A 21,891-nucleotide genomic window follows, 5' to 3' on the forward strand; every position below is an offset into this window, starting at 1 on the left:
GGTGATACCTGGCTAAGCCCTCGAGGCCTTACTGGGAGTTTGGGTCCCACATTATTCGTGGAGTGGTAAAAAGAGTTTCTCTCCACTGGGGAGTGCCCGCTGGCTGACCATCAGTTCTATTGACTGCTTTCTGGGCCTCTCTCTGGAAGGGCTCCCGATCCTCTGCTGTGAACAGCACCTGCAGAAGTGGCTGGCACTTGTCTGAGGTGGGCTGATGCATGTGAAAAAGCTAGTCTAGCAAAGAAATCAGACCTTGTGGTTTCTCAGACAGGGGGTTTTGTTTATTCCAATTATGCAATCCTGGGGAAAAAATGGGACATAGACCCAAAGAGGGACTCTTGGGGTTTCCCCAGGTGTTTGGGCTGCTTGCCTTAAGCAGAGAATGCTGCTGACCAGTGATCCTTCTTGGGGGGTGGAGAGGACATGCCAGCCCTAGTGCACGTGTTTGGGGGTGACTTTAAAAGAAGTGGTATTTCTCTTCCTTTTGCCCCCGTGAACTGATAGGCAGGCAGCGGTCACAATGGGTCTTAAGCCAGCTCTCCCGCTCCGGAGTCGTCCTGCAAAGTGGGATAAAGAGGACAGGGATGGGGAGGGGAGGAGAGGGACGGCCTCCGCTTTGGTGGCATTAGGAATTTGGACCGGTTTTCTTTCCTGGTCATGCCATGTTTCGTGAAATCTTGGAGAAAAGAACCCATTCTGTTGGGGGAGGGAGTTAGTCTTTTATATATGTTGGCTTACTAGTGGCCCTATCAAGTCACACATCAATTTTACCTAACCCTAACCCTAACCCTAACCCTAACCCTAACCCTAACCCTAACCCTAACCCTAACCCTAACCCTAACCCTAACCCTAACCCTAACCCTAACCCTAACCCTAACCCTAACCCTAACCCTAACCCTAACCCTAACCCTAACCCTAACCCTAACCCTAACCCTAACCCTAACCCTAACCCTAACCCTAACCCTAACCCTAACCCTAACCCTAACCCTAACCCTAACCCTAACCCTAACCCTAACCCTAACCCTAACCCTAACCCTAACCCTAACCCTAACCCTAACCCTAACCCTAACCCTAACCCTAACCCTAACCCTAACCCTAACCCTAACCCTAACCCTAACCCTAACCCTAACCCTAACCCTAACCCTAACCCTAACCCTAACCCTAACCCTAACCCTAACCCTAACCCTAACCCTAACCCTAACCCTAACCCTAACCCTAACCCTAACCCTAACCCTAACCCTAACCCTAACCCTAACCCTAACCCTAACCCTAACCCTAACCCTAACCCTAACCCTAACCCTAACCCTAACCCTAACCCTAACCCTAACCCTAACCCTAACCCTAACCCTAACCCTAACCCTAACCCTAACCCTAACCCTAACCCTAACCCTAACCCTAACCCTAACCCTAACCCTAACCCTAACCCTAACCCTAACCCTAACCCTAACCCTAACCCTAACCCTAACCCTAACCCTAACCCTAACCCTAACCCTAACCCTAACCCTAACCCTAACCCTAACCCTAACCCTAACCCTAACCCTAACCCTAACCCTAACCCTAACCCTAACCCTAACCCTAACCCTAACCCTAACCCTAACCCTAACCCTAACCCTAACCCTAACCCTAACCCTAACCCTAACCCTAACCCTAACCCTAACCCTAACCCTAACCCTAACCCTAACCCTAACCCTAACCCTAACCCTAACCCTAACCCTAACCCTAACCCTAACCCTAACCCTAACCCTAACCCTAACCCTAACCCTAACCCTAACCCTAACCCTAACCCTAACCCTAACCCTAACCCTAACCCTAACCCTAACCCTAACCCTAACCCTAACCCTAACCCTAACCCTAACCCTAACCCTAACCCTAACCCTAACCCTAACCCTAACCCTAACCCTAACCCTAACCCTAACCCTAACCCTAACCCTAACCCTAACCCTAACCCTAACCCTAACCCTAACCCTAACCCTAACCCTAACCCTAACCCTAACCCTAACCCTAACCCTAACCCTAACCCTAACCCTAACCCTAACCCTAACCCTAACCCTAACCCTAACCCTAACCCTAACCCTAACCCTAACCCTAACCCTAACCCTAACCCTAACCCTAACCCTAACCCTAACCCTAACCCTAACCCTAACCCTAACCCTAACCCTAACCCTAACCCTAACCCTAACCCTAACCCTAACCCTAACCCTAACCCTAACCCTAACCCTAACCCTAACCCTAACCCTAACCCTAACCCTAACCCTAACCCTAACCCTAACCCTAACCCTAACCCTAACCCTAACCCTAACCCTAACCCTAACCCTAACCCTAACCCTAACCCTAACCCTAACCCTAACCCTAACCCTAACCCTAACCCTAACCCTAACCCTAACCCTAACCCTAACCCTAACCCTAACCCTAACCCTAACCCTAACCCTAACCCTAACCCTAACCCTAACCCTAACCCTAACCCTAACCCTAACCCTAACCCTAACCCTAACCCTAACCCTAACCCTAACCCTAACCCTAACCCTAACCCTAACCCTAACCCTAACCCTAACCCTAACCCTAACCCTAACCCTAACCCTAACCCTAACCCTAACCCTAACCCTAACCCTAACCCCAACCCCAACCCCAACCCCAACCCCAACCCCAACCCCAACCCCAACCCCAACCCCAACCCCAACCCCAACCCCAACCCCAACCCCAACCCCAACCCCAACCCCAACCCCAACCCCAACCCCAACCCCAACCCCAACCCCAACCCCAACCCCAACCCCAACCCCAACCCCAACCCCAACCCCAACCCCAACCCCAACCCCAACCCCAACCCCAACCCCAACCCCAACCCCAACCCCAACCCCAACCCCAACCCCAACCCCAACCCCAACCCCAACCCCAACCCCAACCCCAACCCCAACCCCAACCCCAACCCCAACCCCAACCCCAACCCCAACCCCAACCCCAACCCCAACCCCAACCCCAACCCCAACCCCAACCCCAACCCCAACCCCAACCCCAACCCCAACCCCAACCCCAACCCCAACCCCAACCCCAACCCCAACCCCAACCCCAACCCCAACCCCAACCCCAACCCCAACCCCAACCCCAACCCCAACCCCAACCCCAACCCCAACCCCAACCCCAACCCCAACCCCAACCCCAACCCCAACCCCAACCCCAACCCCAACCCCAACCCCAACCCCAACCCCAACCCCAACCCCAACCCCAACCCCAACCCCTACCCCTACCCCTACCCCTACCCCTACCCCTACCCCTACCCCTACCCCTACCCCTACCCCTACCCCTACCCCTACCCCTACCCCTACCCCTACCCCTACCCCTACCCCTACCCCTACCCCTACCCCTACCCCTACCCCTACCCCTACCCTACCCCTACCCCTACCCCTACCCCTACCCCTACCCCTACCCCTACCCCTACCCCTACCCCTACCCCTACCCCTACCCCTACCCCTACCCCTACCCTTACCCTTACCCACCAGAAAGCCAGCCTTTCGTGGTAGTGGTGAGCCATTTTCATATATAATGTCTGGCTCTACATTTTGCCAGACCTGTTAGATTGACTAAGTGCCCTTGTGGCATAGTGGTTACAAGTTGAGCTGACATCCCATAGGCCAGTAATTTGATACCACCATCAGCCCTGTGGCAGAAACCTGGTGCTTTCTGCTTCCATGGAGTTATTCTTGGAGAGTCACAGGGACAGAGCTACCCTGTACCATAGGATCCTGTTCAACAGGATCCCTCACTATGAGCTAGTATTGACTTGATGGCCATGAGTTTAAGGGCCATTTTGGCTTCCTTTTAAAAGGAACCTCATTCAGTGAACTGACTCTTTCTTGTCAATCCTTTCCTCTGACTCTGGTCTGAATGTAGCACCTCACCTGGGGAGTGAAGAGGTCTGAAGCTTGGAGCTGCCTCCCAATGAAAGAAAGTAAACCATGATAGTTCACAAAGGCACTTGTGCAAATTGTAAACCACCAACCTTGGCTTAATTCATTTTTTAATTGGATAGAAATACTCTAATTATGTTGATGACAAATAAACCAAACATATATATGTGGATACACACACACACACACACACACACACACACACACACAAATACACACACACAAGACGGATGTTTAGGGGCATCTACCCAGCTCTGTCAGAGAGATTTGTCCCAGATCTGGGCACAGGAGTCAGTCTTCTTGCATTTCAGTGTCTGGCTCTGTACCTGACCTTAAGCCTCATGACCTTGAACAGATTGCTTAACATCTCTGAGTCCTTTTGGCAACACCGTGTATCAGGGCTGAGAAGGGGCACCGAGTAAGCCCTGACACATGGTGGTGGAGGGACTCAGCCAAAATAAAGCATACAAGGGTAATGACAATGGCATTCTCTCCAGTGTGGGCCTCAGAGCAGCCCTGGTTCTAGATAATCCCACAGAAATAATTTTACCAACCTGGGCCTTCAGCCCTCACGCCAAACTTAACACATTTCTAATCCACACAATGTTTACAGCTTTGGGTTCTCATCCCTCTCCTTCTTCCAAGAGACCAAGGAGAATGGAGTGTTTGAGCAATATCCAGGCCACATGACCATCTTTCTCAGTTCTTAACTCACCTTTTCCTCTCTCAAGCACAACTTTAATGTTTCCATGAGTGTCCGTGGCTATGATAAAGAATACGTGTTATGGGAGGTAATCAGGCCCTGCGTCTTCCATAAACCATTGCCAAAGACTCTTTACAGATAGGTAATGGTAGGCCCATATGTTTTACTTACCTATTGCTGCTTAGTGACTTTCAATCCCACTCGGTGTATTATTTGCTCATAATTTTGTAATTTGAGGAAGGTTTGGCTGGGGCAGCACATCTCCACTCCACGTGGCATTGGCCAAACCAGCTCAAGCAGCGAGACCCGGCAAGATGGGTTTGCTTTGGTTCATAGGTCTAGGGCCTGGGTTCTTGCTGTTGCATTGGCTCCCCAATTTCCCTCCATGTGATCGTATCTTGTGCTTGCCTTTAGCTTCCTCACAGCAGGGTGATTTTCAAGATAGATTTTTTTGTCAGGATAGTTGGGCTGTAGGCCCAGTGACAAAATCCCTTAAAGGGATTAAATTGAATGCACAATTTAATACGTGACTGCCAAATATCCCCCAGAGCACACAAGTTGAAACCACAAGACTTCTCCCTAAGAGAGGTTCCTTGTAGCTTTTGATTGTCTTCTAAGTCCCTTTTCCTTTTCCACAATAATGTCTGGGTTGCTTTATCAATCATCTTCTTTCTTTTTATGTAGCACTATCTCTGGCTGTTTAGTCCAAGCCAATGCAGTTCCTTCCCAAAGTTACTGGGTTTCCCTTGCACTGGATTACATGATGCATTCAATTTTATGAAAGCCATGTCCCCACATCTCTTTGAAATGGGTCCTTCTCTGTTTTAGGCTGCAATTCAGCCTGTTTAGGCTGTAGCACAGCCTTCTGGAGACTCTTAGAAAACCTTTTGTGTACATGAGACTGTCTACAAGGCACTGGATTACATTCTTTTGTGATCTTAGTACAGGGCATGAAAGCTATCTTCTTGATCTGATCCAACGCAGAAGCCCTGCTCATGCCATTCCTATTATGGGACATTATTTTTTGGCAAGAAAGACTTGGGGTTGAAAAATAGGTTTTGTTAGGCAGATAGGCAGGAATGAGATGTTCATTGACGCATGCCCAGGAGAACCAAGCATAGAACAAAAGCCTAGGTTTTCCCGCTGGTGGGTACGGATGGGCGTTAAACCTGGATCAGCCCACCTGGGCCAGGTGATTGCAATTCAGCCAATGGGATCGACCTGGGGTCATTCACTATGCCTCCCCCCGGGAATCCTTGAAAAGGCAGGAGCGAGGGGGAGAAAGGAAAAACTGGGGACAGGAACTGGGGAGAGAACTTGAGAAAGAACATGAGACAGGTCTTTATTTTGGAGGAAAACTTAGGAGAGAGATCTTTGCGTGACCTCGAACAGTCTCTGCCAGGCTGCATGGTGGGGAGCAATCCTAGGGGTGGCGCGTAAAACCTGAAACTTCTTTTAACTTTCATTAAACTCACTTGGATCACGAGCCAGGCTTTGGCGTGAATACTTTCTCATGCAGAGCCAAGAACTGAGATGTAACTCTAGCCCAGAGAGAGATCTTACAGTTCATATTTAAGTCCAGCAAGTCCCTGCTCCTTCATAGTTCATATTTTCTGCTAAAAAAGCACACAACTAAACCCCAAACAGAAGTAACTTCTTTAGCTTTTCTTTACCCTTCTGTAGTTTATAATTATTTGTCTGTTGCCTCCATTGTTAATGACGCTGAGAGTTCAGATTCTAGATAAAGTAGAAGAATGTCACTGCCACCCAAAATAGTTGCTCTTAGTGTTAGTTGGTGCCCAATCAATCCCTGCCCATCCACTCACTTGCTGCCATTGAGTCAATTCTGACTCATGGCAGCAGAGTATACTTGCCCTGGTAGGTTTCTGAGACTATACATCTGTACAGTAGAAAGCTTCACCTTTCTCTCTCAGAGCAGCTGGTAGTATTGAACTGCTGACCTTATGGCTAGCAGGACAATATGTTACCAGGGATCCTTTTCAAGACTGTGCCCTTTCAGAAACAGATCACCAGGCCTGCTTTCCTAGGAACCTGTGGGTGGGTTTGAAGCATCAACCTTTTGGTTAATATGCAAGTGCTTAACAAATGGGCTTTATCCTGGTTTGGAAAACCTAAGTCACTGGTCTTTTGCCTAAAGAGTCACTTTCAATGGCCCTGGCTTGTTTCATGGGAAGGGCCAGTTCAGGGGCTCCCGGACAGATGGTGGGGTAGGATTCTTATTTAGTAGGGCCATATTGGGTGGGGCGTCAGGGAAGTGTGTGTGTGCTGTATGCGTTTGTAATCTGCATCTTTAACAAATGCCCCCCCCCCACTCAAATGAGAAACACTGGCCCCAATTGTCCTCTGCCTCTCTTGTTGCTGCCTTTTTTGGGATTTTTCTGGCTTTTAGCAGCCCTGGAGGCCCCTCCTATCTAGGCAGGAAAATGAGCCAATAAATAAGTTCACACTAAGGTGCTAGAGAGTGATAACAGCTAATCCCTTCCAAGGGCAATTGCTCTCAGAAAGAAAGAAAAAAAAGAGAGAGAGAGAGCTCAGGGGGTTGGGGGGAGCAATTTAACTCCAATGAAGAGTGTCTCCTGGAAGAGTCCTATACTTTGTCGCTGCAATGGGAGTCATATATGAACATGTGTGTGTGTGTGAAACCCCTCGCATCAGTCTCTTCTTCTGCTTTTGTGTAAATTGGACTTTAAACACATTCTCTAGGAAGTGTTTGAATGCCTCTGTTTATGGAAGCTTCTTGACAGAAGGGGGATTTTTGTCTCTTTTGTTCAGTGAGAGAGCCCCAAGGTCTGGCATTTAATAAGTAAGTAGCAAGCTGGTTGAATGAATGAGTGAATGAGTGAGTGAGGTAAAGAAGCCTTCAGCAGCCTTCCAGGTCGAGAATGGCCCCCTCAGAAGCCTGGCTCTTGTCTAAAGTGAGGTACACCTCTCCCCCTTCCCATTTCATGCTTCCCCGTGGTCTGCCTGGGATTGAGCTGAAAAATGATTTTTCATGCATGTCATCCTCATTATATCATTATCCCTCACAGCAAAGCTCTCTGACCACCCTGAAGACCTGTATTTAATGTGAGGAAAGGTGATTTAATGGAGTGGAGAGCGCAGCATAAAACAGACAACCCTTTCAGAATAGCAGAGCAGGCTGTCCCTCCAAGGGGAAAGGGACAAAAATGGAAAAGAAAAGAAAAATGGCGAGGGAGGGGGGGCAACTCTCACTCTCCTAATAGGCTGAAATAAGAAGTCATTTTGGTCAACTTCATCAGAAGAAAAACCTGAAAGGGGCCCCATAACTGACTTACCATGCATTTTACCGTGGAGCTGATTATGCGCTGAGTTGTGGCAGACGGGAGAGTTTATTGACATATGGTCTCCCTTCACACCTTTTGTTACAGCCAGACATCAGGGACTGAGCTGCAGGATATTAAAGGATTTGGAAGCGTTATCAAGGAATGGTACATATTTATCAAAACCAGGGTGATATTACAAAGCTGGGTTGCTGCTACACCTGGGTGTGTTATGTGATTAAAAATAATGACAATGCATCCTCTTGATGGATTTTGCACCTGGGCGAATACTGAGCAGGTCTGCTGGACCACCCTTGGTCGAGAATTCACACCTAACAACCCCTTTGGTCTCAGAAGAAAATTGTGGCTGCTAGCTCACACTTGGAATCCAGGTAGGGCAATGTTAAAGCACTTCACTGTTAACCGAAAGAGCAACACTTGGAATTCACCAGCTATCCCGAGTGAGAAAGATGTGACCATGTGCTGCCACAAAGATTACAGCCTTGGAAACCTTCCGGGAGGTTCTTTCCTGGCCTACAGGGTTGCTCGAGTCAGAATTGACTTGACTTCCATGGCATTGAGCTGTTTTGAGTTTTGAATGGCTGAATTGGAGACTTCAGGATTGCAGGAAGATTTGAGAACAGCCTGAGATATGCAGGCGACCAGCCTTGCTTGCTGCAAGGGAAGAGGAGTTGAAGCACTTGCTGATGAAGTTCAAAGATGATAGTCTTCAGTATGGATTACAACTCGAAGTTAAAAGAACAAGAATCCTCACCACTGAACCAATAAGCAACATGATAAACAGAGAAAAGATTTAAATGATGAAGCACTTCATCTTACTTGGACCCATCCACAACCAACGCTCATAGAAATATCTGTAAAGAAATCACTGGATAAATTGCTTTCAGTGAATTTGCTGCAAAAGGCCTTTTAAACATTTTTTTGAACCAAGATGACTTTGTCACCTTAAAAACTCAGGAGTATCCTATCCCAAGGCATGATTATTTTCATGTGGAAGCTGGAAAATGCATAAGGAAGTCCCACGAGAAGAATTGATGCATTTGAAATATGGTCCTGGTGAGGAATATTGAATACACCAAGGAACTTCTAGGAGAACAAACAAATCTATGTTGAAAGAACTACAGCCAGATTGATTCTTAGAAGCGAGGATGGTGACATTTGGCTTCATGTACTTTGGGTGTTATCAGGAGGGACCAGTCCCTGTACTTGGGCAGCATGCTTGGTCAAGCCAAAAGCAGGACAAACCTCCACAAGATGAGTTGACACAGTGGCTCAAATGTAGGAATGGCTGTGAGAAATGCGCAGGGCAGCGTGTTGTTTTGTTCTGCTGTACATAGAGTGGCCATGAGTTGGAACCAAATTGACAGCACCTGGTTACGCAATGGACTAATGGCAAGATCAACCATTCAAAACCACCAGCCACTCCTCAAGAGAAAGATGAGGCTTTTTTTACTCCTGTAAAGAGTCACAGTGTGAGAAAGTCACAGGGGGAATTCTACCCTGTCATATAGGGTCACTGTGAATCGGCATCGACTCTACGGACGTGAACGGCAACAACAACAACAACAAACGCACTAATGGTGGCTGGGTACATGTGCAGACACCCATCCACTCGCACTGGAGCTAAGTTAGTGGTTTCAGCAGGAAGCTTACCTCGGTGGTTTCCAGAACTCCCCTGGGCTGAACCAATTTACACCAGGTCTTTCAAATATTCCTGGTACCCCGGGCATCTCTCATTTCCCAGAGTTGGTTGCATGACTTAAGGCTTGATGATCATGGGGCCACATGAAGGACGCCTATGTGCTCCAACCACTGCCTTCCTAGAGAGTGCTGTGGACAATTGCCTTCAAGTCAGCCAGCTCCTGACTCATGCGGACTCCATGCGCTACAGAACTCAATGCCCACTGGTCCTGCCCCATTCCTTCAATGGGTTGTAGATTTGACCCCTTGTCAGCTGGGGGGTTTTCAGTGGCTGATGGCTTGAAGGAGTTCACCAGGCCTTTCCTCCTAGTCTGTCTGTAGGCAGAAAACATCGCTAAAATCTGTTCAGCATCATAGCAATATGCCAGCCTCCACTAGCAGTTAGGTGGTAGCTGTAACAGGAGGCGCACTGGCCAAGAATCCAACCCAAATTTCCTGCATGGCTAGTGAGAATTCTGCCATGGAACCACCATTTCCTCTCTCCTGGTTTCTAGTGTTTATGTATATAAGATTTCAGTACCTTCTAACAAGCAGTAAGTAAGACTGCACCACGGGTCACCTCTATTTAGCTCTCCCCCAAATTTTTCCACATGAATTATAAAGTGTGTGACAGTTGTAATATGTTTCTCTCTTTTTTTTTTGTATAAGAAGGAATTTTATATAAAGGGGAAGTGCACATTAAGAAAGCATCCCAACCCAGTGCTGTCCAAGCCCATAAGTCCAACACAAGCCCATATATCTGACACCAATCTACAAAGTCCTCCATCTCACAAAACACACACAATTACGCCGACTGCAGGTGGAAAGCAGAATCACTGAGTGTGTGAGCATCTCATCGCTGGCAGGGGTCCCCATGCAACTGCTCCAGCACCCAGAGCTCCACCAAGGTCGTTCCATGCAGCTTCTCCTCAGGGATGTCTTGCAGGAAGTGAGCCTTGCCAGTTGAAGGAGGGAACTGGCTAAAGCAGCTGCACCCTGGTCTGATCATCAGAGTAGGAGACCTGAGAACTAGAAAGGTGAGGCTCACCTAGCCATTTATCTCTCGGCTCTTCAATTACTCCCATGTGTTCATTGGCCAGGTTGACTCAATAAACTTTAATAACTTCAGTAACCCCTGTACCACCCCATAACCAAGACAGATAGCATCCAGGTAATTCAGTCACGACCGCCACAAGCGTGTGGAAAGCGCAGTGTGTTCCCGTGGTTACTTAGGTTGGTGTATAATCTCCAAGTCTTTCTTCTGAGGGCTTCGGGGTGGGTGTGAACCTCCACCATTTCCTTTGTCATCAAAGTAGCCAATGCCTTGCCCATTCTCCTCTGTCCAACTCTCTACACAGCTTCGCATCATTCACGATTCAGAAGGTCAGTTTCTCTCATCAGACAATTTCCCAACACCTGAAGTCCAGAACCATGAGGCAAATGTGTGTGTGTGGGGGGGGGGGCGGTGTTTCAGGAGAGTGGCCGTTCCAACTCACACCAGGAATCCAAAGCATCCATGGGGCCATCTGTGGCCATCAGGTTTACAACATGGGATGTGTTACAAAGCAATTCTCCTCCACCCTGTGGGGTGGCTATGACGGAGAATCAGGTACATAGGAAGCCCTGCAGTTTTCTTTCTGACTCTGGAGATTTATGAGGGTAGCTAGGAGGTTACCAAACAGGAATAATTCCGAAGTTCTTTTGTCTGCAATGCCCCTTCTCTGTCACTCTGGAGAACATGCCTCGCGCTGCTCCTCAGCTTCTGGTCAGTGCGGTCCCTCAGTCTTGCCTGGCTCTTGGGTCCGGGAAGCCTGTTCCTCCCAGTGTCACGGCTGCTCCTCTGCTCTGTCTCATGGTCTTGGTGCCTTGGCCTCCATCACCTCCCTTCAGTCAGGGGTCTCACAGGGGCTCCTGTGAGAGCTCTTCTTTCTTGGCGGTCACGGGTTCTCTCTGTGATTCTGAAATCACTTTCGGAACCCTCACAGAGCCAAGGAGGCTCCACGGGATCTTTAAATCATGTAACTTTAGCCAATTGACCCCATACAGCTCCTACTTTCAGGGACACAGACAGCATTCTTCCCCCTTTGTCTCCTAATTCCGGGTCCGTGCACGTTTTGTTACAATATTTTACCTTTCCTCCAACTGTTCTTTGAACTTTACTGTGCATGCATTCAAGTTGCTTTAGCTTTTTAATTTTATTAAAAGATTACTTTATTGAGGGCGCACACACCTCTGACTTCAATCCACACATCAATTGTGTCACAAATATTTGTACATAGGCTGCCAGCGTTTTCTACACATTTACTTTCTATTGAGCCCTTGAAATCAACTTACCTTTTTCCCCCTCCATCACCCCCACCCACGTGGCCTCTTGATACATGATAAATTCTTATTATTTTCATGTCTCCCCATGACCTTTCTCTCCCTTCCCCCATGTTTTCTGTTGTTCTCTCCCCTGGGGGGAGAAAGAGAGCGTATTAATGTGTTGATCATTCTGATCTGTTTCTGCTCCCTCCCCTCCTCTCCTTCCCCCTCCCCTTTTAGTATCGCTTTTCCATTCCTGTTCCTGGATTCCGTGTGTAGCATTGAAACAAACATGTAGAAGAAAACGTCAGCATCTCTGCTGACATTCATGCTGGTCTCTTCTTCCCCTGCTTCTCTTTTTAATGACCTTTTCCTTTCTTCAAGTACAACAGGGCTTCGAAAGTTATAAGCTAAGTGTCCCATCTCTCTTACCGAGGGACTGGTTGGTTCAAGTAGCTGACACTTTAGTTCCCAGAAGACAACGTATCCAAGTACTACCAGGATCTCTTCTTCTATTTTGTTTCCCTATGCCCGTGGGAGTCTTATGCATGCTGTAAAGATGTTCTGCCACTCTGGAAAGTGTCACCATCCTTGCATCTGAAGTGCACTCTGGCCGTACTTCCAATACAGATCTGTGTCCTTTTAGCAATCAGTGTTACTGCAGTATTCTTTGACAGTCCACGCTTGAAATGCATCAGTTTTGCTTTGGCCTTTATTCAATGTACAACTTTTACAGGCACCTGAGGCACTTAGTAGCCCTAGTAGCAGGATGGTTTTACATTCACCGGCTGCGACGTCGTCGAGGGTCCCGGAGAACCTGACCCACGGGACCGCCAGGCCCGCGCCGAGGCCTGAACACGGCCCCGCTGCCGCCACCGTCGCCCACCGGCCGCGTAAGTTCACTCTATGTTTCTCTTTTTAAAAATTGCTGGGTGAACTTAAAACAGCACAAGGAAGTTTCAGCATAGCAAAATGATGCCCACCTGCTTATTTATCTTAAGAGAAGAAAAGTCGTGAATGCATTCACTCAGGTGAAAATATCATTCATGGAAAGAAGTGCCTAATGGTCACCAGGACCCATGGTTATTCCAGGCGTGGTCATCTGATTCCAATCGATCAGACCTAGCTATAAATCACTTATATGTCTGGGTAATTAAAAGCAAATATAAATTTTCAAAAATATAACGTTGCATGGGATAGAAAGAGAATACATAACAACATCAGACATAAATGTGCCTCAAGACAAACTCATTGTGCACATCCAGAATACATAATGGCTCTTGCTAAGATGCGTTTCCCACTAGACCCTACCCCAAGCCAGTAAAAGCCAGAAACTCTACAGGAAACTGTGGATTGTACTACTCTGAAATGGGAGCTGTGTCTCTAGACCGAATTTGGGGCTGTTCGTGCTGAGGACTCACCAATACGTGCTGCAGTGACAGTCCAGGTGAGAATAAGGAAATCTGGATGACAGCCAGGATATAGGAGCACTGAGACCTCAAATTGCTTCTAGGCGAGCATGGCCTAATGGGCTTCCATTTCTGCACCTCTGGCAGGAGGAGTTTGTTCTGGAAAGTAATGGTTTCTAAGGAAGTATTTCTTAAACTTTCACATGCATGCACTTACCCAGGTTCCTGGAAATCGGGCTGGGGGGCAGATTCTGATTTTGTGGGTTCAGGGTGGGGTCTAGGATCCAGCAGTTCTAGAGGCCCTGGTACTCTTGGGCTGTTAACCACAAGGAGAGTAGTCCTAAACCACCAGCCACTCCTTGGGAGAAATATGAGGCTGTAGACTCCGGGCAAGAGTGACAGTCTGGGAAACCCACAAGGGCAGTTCTGCCCTGTCCTGTAGGGTCACTATGAGTCAGCATCAACTCGATGGCATTAGCATGGGAGAAGCTAATGCTGATGTTGCTGGTTCCTTGACCTATCATACTTTGAGTGGCAAAGTCCCAAGGGCCTTCCCGGATGTGATGGCCAAAAATAGTAGTGTTCACCCTTGGTCATACTTTGGAATCCCTTAGGAGCTTTCAAGCCTCCCATTGGCCTGGCCCCATCCCAGACCAATGAAGCAAGGCTTAGTGGAAGCAGGATTCGGGTCACGGTCAGTGAGAAAGCCCCCTTGGCAATGCCAACGTACAGCCAGTGCAGAGTCGAACTGGTCGACGACTCCACATGGTTCCATATACTTTGGTGAAGCCAGCTGTTTGGGCAAGGTTTTCAGAGTTACCACCCATGTAGACTTGTTGGTGATAGTGCATTAAATAGAGCACATGCAGTGCATTGCATGAGTGGCCTATGTCATGCAACCACATCAGGGGGATGTTGAGCCAATTTCTCTGGGAAACCAAGGGTGTTGGCTCCATCCTGAACGTTGGCAGGGTAATGGACTGACACAGAGGAAACTCATTCTCTTTGTGGCGGTGCACTAATGGGTTCTTCACAGAAGGCCAAGTCCATGGCTTCAGATGCAGATGCTCACAGGGCTGAGGGAGCAGGTCAAATCCTAAGTCCGAGGTGGGTGTTTGCATATTTACATGCCCTCACTGCCATCAAGTCCATTCCAACTCACAGGCCCATGGGACTGAGTAAAATGGCCCCCGTGGGTTTCTGAGACTGTGATTCTTTAGAGGAGTAGAAAATCTCCTCTTTCTCCAGAGGAGCGGTTGGTCATTCAAACTGCTGACCTTGAGATTAACAGTCCAACTCCTGACCACTCTTGCCGCCGTCAGAATTCTATTTATATACACAAGTATATAAAGTATATATAAAGTATATAAAGTAAAATGTGGAGTTCATATATATATATATATATATATGAACTCCACATTTTCAAATCGTTCTTGACACTCATGGCCTTTTTTCCTTTATAGCCATGCCTTTGGTTGAAACACAGATATAAGAGAAATATTTATCTACTTATAGGGGTACAAAAGGAGCTTTGGTGGCATAGTGTTTGCATGTTGGGCTGCTAACACCAAAGTCAGCACTTTGAAACCACCAGCCACTCCGTGGGAAGAAGAGTCTGTCTACTCCTATAAAGAGTTACAGTCTCAGAAACTCACAGGGACAGAACTACTCTGCCTCACAGGGTCACTATGAGTCAGCATCACCTCCCTGGCAGTGAGGTAGATTTTGGTTTCATAGAGATACAAGTCAGTCCTGAGCTGCTAAAGACAAGGTTGGCAGTTTGAACCCACCAGCTGCAGAGAAAGAGGAGGCTTTCTATTCCCATAAGGAGCTACAGTTTCTGAAATACCCACAGGGGAAATTTTAACCTCTCCTGTAGGATCAATATGAGTCAGAATCGACTTATCGGTGGTGAGCAAGTGGAGGGGACCCTAAACATGTTCCGGTGGACCTTAAGAGTTCTACTCATTGTGCATGCTCTGTAAAATGTAAACCAAGATTTTACTTTTGCAAACATTATATTTTCTAAACACATCTAACTGTGAAACTATACTCGCATGCGGGTCTTTGAACCTGGTCAGTGGTCTGGGGAAGTGAAGGGCCCTGACATCCTTTGTTGCTGTTAGTGCTGTCCAATCATTCTGACATCACAGGGACCTTCTTTGCAACACAAGGCAGCACTGCCCGGTCCTTTGCCAGCCTCAGAGGTAGTATGTTGGAGCCCATAGTTTCAGCTACCGTGTCCTCCAGTTCACCAAGGAGTTTCCTCTTTGTGCTGCTTACTAAACCCATTTCTGAGGAGTCCATTCCAACTCACGGTGACGCCGTGTGGGTCAGCACCACGGGACCCCACAGAGCTTTCAAAGGCTGGTCGTTCAGAAGTCAATCAGCAGGCCTTTCTTCTGAGGGGCCTTGGATTTGAACCGCAAACCTTTTAATCAGCAGTGCTTGAGCGTGCTAACTGTTCACATTACCCGGGGACACCCAACCCTTCTTACCCTCATCGCTCCATAGGTGATCCATCTCCAATCCAAGAGGGCAGAGAAGATAGATAATACAGCCTGTGCTGCGTATGTCAGGTCCAAACTTTTCAGTGTCATGGAACAAATAGCCAAAAACCTTGATGAAATGGCTGGGAAAACTCAGTCCAAATCATTCCAAAGAAATGAGTAGCGGTGCACTCTTGGGAACTTGCGCTGTGACAGCAGCCACCAGGAAGACCCCGGTAGTCCAGAGCCTTGCCACCCCAAATATGGTCACAGACTAGCAACATCAGGAGCTTGTTAGAAGTGCAAATTCTCAAGCCCTACACAAGGTCCACTGAACCAGCGTGTGCAATTTACCAAGACCACCAACGGATCGGGGTACCTGTGAAAACCAAACCAAACCCATACTCACTGCTGTCCAGTCGAGTCAGACTCAGAGCAGCCCTATGGGCCAGGGTAGAGCTACCACTGTGCATTCCCAAGACTGTAATTCTTTAAAGGAGCAGACAGCTTGTTGTTCTCCTTCAGAATGCCTGCTAATTTAGAACTGCTAGTTTGGTGGTTAGCAGCCCACTGCCTAACCGCTAGGCCACCAGGGCTCCTTTTGTGCTTGTGAGAGGTCGAGCAAATACCATTAGCAACTAGAGAAGAACCTGGAAGAAGAAGAGCAGGGTGGGAACTGTGAGTCAATTTGGTCATTAGCACATTTCTGTGTTCACTTATTCGGTTCCTTCCCTTGTGTATTCAGTCAACAATTCTTCTTTGAACATCACCTCTGAGCCAGGATCTGTGATATGCTAATTAAGCTGGTTTAGGAAAGGGGTCTGCCTAAGTGACTCCTGCTTCCTGGCTTTTCCTGCTTCCAGATCCCCTCTCTTTACTTCCTTCCACATTAGAAGCACATCCTTACATGTGCAGCTGATCCCTAGTTCAGGACCGGAAGTTACGTGTTGGCATGCATGCATGCTCATAGCTCGCTCAGTGGGAGTGCAAAAAGTCAATTCCTTCAAGAGCCTAGCACAGTCTGTAAGGTTGGGATGGTGTTAAAAGTGGTGGGGTTGGTGTTAGTTCCCGTTGAGCCCATTCTGCACAGGATGCCTTCATGTGACAGAGTAGAAATGTCCCCATTGGGTTTCCTAGTCTGTCATCGTTACCAAAGGAGCCCCGGGGGGTACTTTAAGGGAAGTGTTGGACTGTCAACTGCAAAGTCAGGGGTTCACACCTACCAGCTGCTCCGCAGGAGACAGATGAGGCCCTCTGCTCCCATGAAGATTTACAGCCTCAGAATCCCATGATTGGGTCGCTATGAGCCAGGGTTGGTTCCATGACAGACCCAAAGCCCACTTTCTGTCGAGTTGATTCCAACTCATGGTGATCTTATATACTTGTTGTTGTTGTTGTCGGGTGCCATTGAGTGGTTTCTGACCCAAAGTGACCCTATGCACAACAGAACCAAACACTTCCAGGTCCTGCACCATCATCACATTTGTTCTCTGCCTGAGTTCATTGATGCAGCCACGGTGTCAATCCAGCTCGTTGAGGGCCTTCCTCTTTTGTGCTGCCCCTCCACTTTACCAAGCAGGATGTCCTTCTCCAGGCAATATGTCCAACATATTTGGGAGGCAAAATCTTGCCATATATGCTGTCAAGGGCACTCTGGCCTGACTTCTTCCAAGACAGATTAGGTTGTTCGTTTAGTAGTCCATGGCAGGGTAGAATTTTCCCTATAGGTTTCTGAGATATTATGTCTCTATAGGAAGAGATAGCTTCATCTTTCTCCCACAGTGAAGCTGGTGGGTTAGAACTGTTGACTTTGCATTTAGTAGCCCTGTGAGTAGCCCGCCATGTCACCAGAGGTCCTTTGCGTTTGATGGCAGTGGGGTGGAATGTTTACAATGGCAAGACCTTTTTCTCATGCATTGCTACTGACCGCGGTCTAAAGCCCAAGTGCTTAGCCATTGGGCCACCAGGATTCTTCGTGGTAAGGATGTGTTCCTGCCAAAGTTCATGAACACTACACAGCAGTGGGGTTTGGGAACTGCTAGGTAGTTTAGCTTAGGGACTGAGGCATCCATTACGCATGGTCAGCAGTCTGAGCCTTTGTCCCATGAACGAGTGGTACACTGTGCATGCTCAGAGGCTCAGGTTCCCAGCCAGGAAGGGGAGGTACACCTGGGTGTGTTCTGCACCTGAATTGGCCCAACAAGGCCAGGTGAATTCAGTTCAGCCAATGAGTTCAACCAGGGTCACCAGCACGCCCCACCTCTTGGAGTAATTTAAAAGGCAGGAGCACAGAGCAGACCTCATGACTTTCAGGGAAGCTTCTAAGGAGTTGCACATTTCTGAAGAGCCCTGCAGGTGCCTTTATAAACCTGAAACTTCTTCTAATTCTCATAAAACTCACTTGGATCACAAACTAGGCTTGGAGGTGAATGCTTTCTCGTGTGTAGCCAAGGAGCAAGGTATATCTCTATCCTGAGAGATCTCACAGAACCATTGATTGCCCTGGCATGATTTGGAGTCCTGATGGTGTCATGGTTATGCTTTGTGCAACAGTTTAAAACCACTAGCCACTCCACAAGGGAAAGATGGGGCTTTCTATTCCTATAAAGAGATACATCCTCAGTAACTCACAGGGGAATTCTACCCTGTCCTATAGGGTTGTTATGAGTCAGCATTGACTCAATGGCAGTGAGTGAGTGCCCTGGCAAGAAAGCCTTGGGTATCTACATTGACTCTCAGTTTCTGGTTAGCTTTTCACCACTTCACCCCATGAACTTGAACCGCAGTGGATGAGGGTTGTGAGCTCTGGCTCTGGGGCTGCTTGCTTGAATTTTCACATCATGGCCCTGCCCGAGATGGGACCTTTGACAGTTGGGCAAATGAGCTCAAGCCCGAGTTTCCTTTTCTGCAGCATAGACTGAGGAAGGAGATGTCTTCCTTCTTGTGTGCTAACTGACTTTTACCAGTTAGTATGAATTAGATCTTTCCACGAGGAAGATCAGGGAGAAGGGGGAAGGATGAAGCCACTTGGATAGAGGTGAAGGCAGCGTGAGGGGTCAGAGAGAGATGAAAGGACCACCATGTCACCTTTGACTACTCTTAGTGAGGCTGGCTTGGAGTGCAGGAGACGGGGAGAGTGAGGACACGGGCTAAAGGCAGTGCTCATTCATTACTTCCGGGCAGAGTTCAGCCTTTGGCATGCTTGTTGGATGCTGGCGCTGTGTTCATCCAATGAAACTTCAAAATTCTGTCCTGTCATTAACCCTTTGTCTCCCCTTTGTTCACGATTTAGAACTTCTATTCTCGGGTTCTCTTTAGAGCCCCAGGAAATCAGAAGTCACAAGTCACTTCTGTTTACAGAGAGGCCCCCAGCATGCAAAGGCAGGAGGGTGTGTTAACAGCACACCGGTCCAGTGGCTGGTCACGCCCATGCAGTACATTCTCCATCCCTTAGCTCAACAAAAGGAAAATCACCAAAGAAAAAAATTTTTCTTTTTCATGGATATTTACTTTTTCAGTTCCCTCCCCCACCCATAATCTGTGTGAATTACAGTAGAACACGCACGCACACACACACACACAATTTTCTGCCAGAATGTGTTACTCCAGTACATTCTACCCTCCTCCCTCACTGCCTCCTACCCTTTTTTCTCCTATCTACTTTCTTCCCATGACACCCAATGGACAGGTAGGGGAATTCAAAATAGACCCCAGTCTCAAATGTAGTTTAAAGCTCACTCACGCACTGCTATTGTGCCAGTTCTGACTCATAGTTACAGGATACAACTGTTCTTGTGGATTTCTGAAACAACAATTCTTTGTGGGAGTTGAAAGCTGCCCTTTCTACAGGAATGCAGCAGGTGCGTTTGAACTGCCAACCCTGCAGTTAACAGGTCAATGTGAAGGGATTTTGCCACTTTGCCACCAAGGATCCTAAAGGTAGCATGAGGAGAACATTTATTAAATCTTCCATGGTACACAGGCAAGGGGGAGACCTGAACTACAGTTCTCGGGATTCTTGGTGCCTCGCAGTGGACAGTTCCAGCCGCATCGGATCCAGGCTTCCCAAGATTTGCAGAGCCACCAGCATAGTCTTTGCTCCTCTCCAGGATTCACAATTGCTTCCTGGTTGCTCAGGTATATAGGAGTTTAGTGGTTCTCTAATGCAATCATCCCATTTTGCAAAGAAGATGCTGATGCCCAGACCGGGTAGAAGATTATCTGAGGCCACTGAGAAGGACACCATCACCTCAAGTCCTTCTGACCCCCCACAAGTTTCTGCCAACAGCACTGAGCTCTGGGTTACCTACTCAGTCTTTTGAAGCCTTAGCCAGCTGATGCAGCTGCCAGTTGGATTGATCAGGGTATGTGACCCAGAGCTCCTTAGAACGCGCCCCACCCCCAAATGCAAATTTACTGCCATAGAGTTGACACTGATTCATAATGACACTATAAGGCAGGGTAGAACTTCCCCTGTAGGTTTCTGAGACTAACTTTCAGCCTTTCTCCTGAGAAGTGGCTGGTTGTGTGGTGGTTTAGATCTTGCAGTTAGCAGCCTTTTAGCATGAGAGGTAGGGTCACATTTCTGTTCTGATTATGCTCCATTTTCTGAGATGCCAGTGCCGAGGCTCCCCCTCCCCTGCAGGTAGCAGTGAGATTTTTCTCACTAAACCGCGCTGGATGGGAAACTTGGGGCAAGTAGTGCATCGCAGCCAAGGAAGATCTCATTGACAGTGCAGTACTTGAATAAGGCAGGAAGACACAGGAGTGGCCATCTGGCGGTGGGGAAAGTGTTCCAGGTAGGAGACAGTCAGTGCAAAAGGCCTTGTGATTGGGTTCTCCAAGCTTCTTCCTGGTACAGCAAGGAGACCAATGTGAGTGGGGCATGACACTCTGTGTAATGAGGAAAGATGATCACTGTGTGGGCCTCCTGTATGATTGAGAAGCCAAGGGGAATTTTTAAACCCTAAGCCAGATCAATGCTCAAGGAAGCATCAGTCAAGACATCAAACGACACGTTGTATTGGCTAAATGTGCTACAACAGATCTCTTAAAAAGACTGAAGATCAAGGATGTTACTTTGAGGACACTGCCTGATCTTGTGCCAAATCTCGCCATGGTTGTTAGGTTGGAGTCCATTGTTGCAGCCATGGTGTCAGCCCATCTCCTTGATGATCAGTCTCTTTTCTTGTGGGCCTTCAGTTTTACCGAGCATGATGTCCCTTTCCATGGACTGGTCTTTCCTGATAAAATGTAGTAGCTACCAGATTGGATGTCATGCCTTTAGAACAGTGGTTCTCAACCTTCCTAATGTTGTGACACTTTCATATAGTTCCTCATGTGTGGTGCTCCCCCCAACTATAAAATTATTTTTGTTGCTACTTCATAACTATAATATTGCTACTGTGATGAATCGGATGACCCCCGTGAAAGCATTGTTCGACCCCCCCCCCCAAGGGGGTCGCAACCCACAGGTTGAGAATCACTGCTCTGGAACATTTTCATCATAGAAGAGAGTTCGGTTGCACAGCTCTGAGTTAGAGGGTGAGACGGGTTATTTGACATTCATTTGTTGATGTGTTTGCGAACCCAGTGGAAACACTCGGGTATGAGCATCTTCTTTAGCCATTTTCCTGGATCATTCAAATGCCATCTCCCCTGTGAATGCCTCACTCCATCCTTGGCTTTCCATACTTGCCATATGAAAATGGGATAATATTTCAATACTTAGCATTATATATAACCCAGTATTTGGTAGTCTGCCTCAAACAGATGCGAGTCTCTCTCTTTTTCTACTAATATTTAATTTTGATATGTGAAAACATACAAAGCAAAATCTGTTCCATTTCAACCCTTTCTGGACACAATGTTCAGTGACATTGGTCACACTCTTCATATTGAATTAACATTCTTGTTCTTTCTATTCTAGGTGTTTCCTTTCTTTTTACTTAATCTCTCTGCCACAACCCTCTCACATATATTTTGACTTATCTGTAGCCCATTTAGTTTTGTGCTGATTTTTTAAAGACTGCAATACTCAAGGATGCAATCCTTTAAGAGCTAAATTGTTATTTAGTTTAA

This window comes from Tenrec ecaudatus, chromosome 12, assembly GCF_050624435.1.
Source record: "Tenrec ecaudatus isolate mTenEca1 chromosome 12, mTenEca1.hap1, whole genome shotgun sequence".
Lineage (NCBI taxonomy): Eukaryota > Metazoa > Chordata > Mammalia > Afrosoricida > Tenrecidae > Tenrec > Tenrec ecaudatus.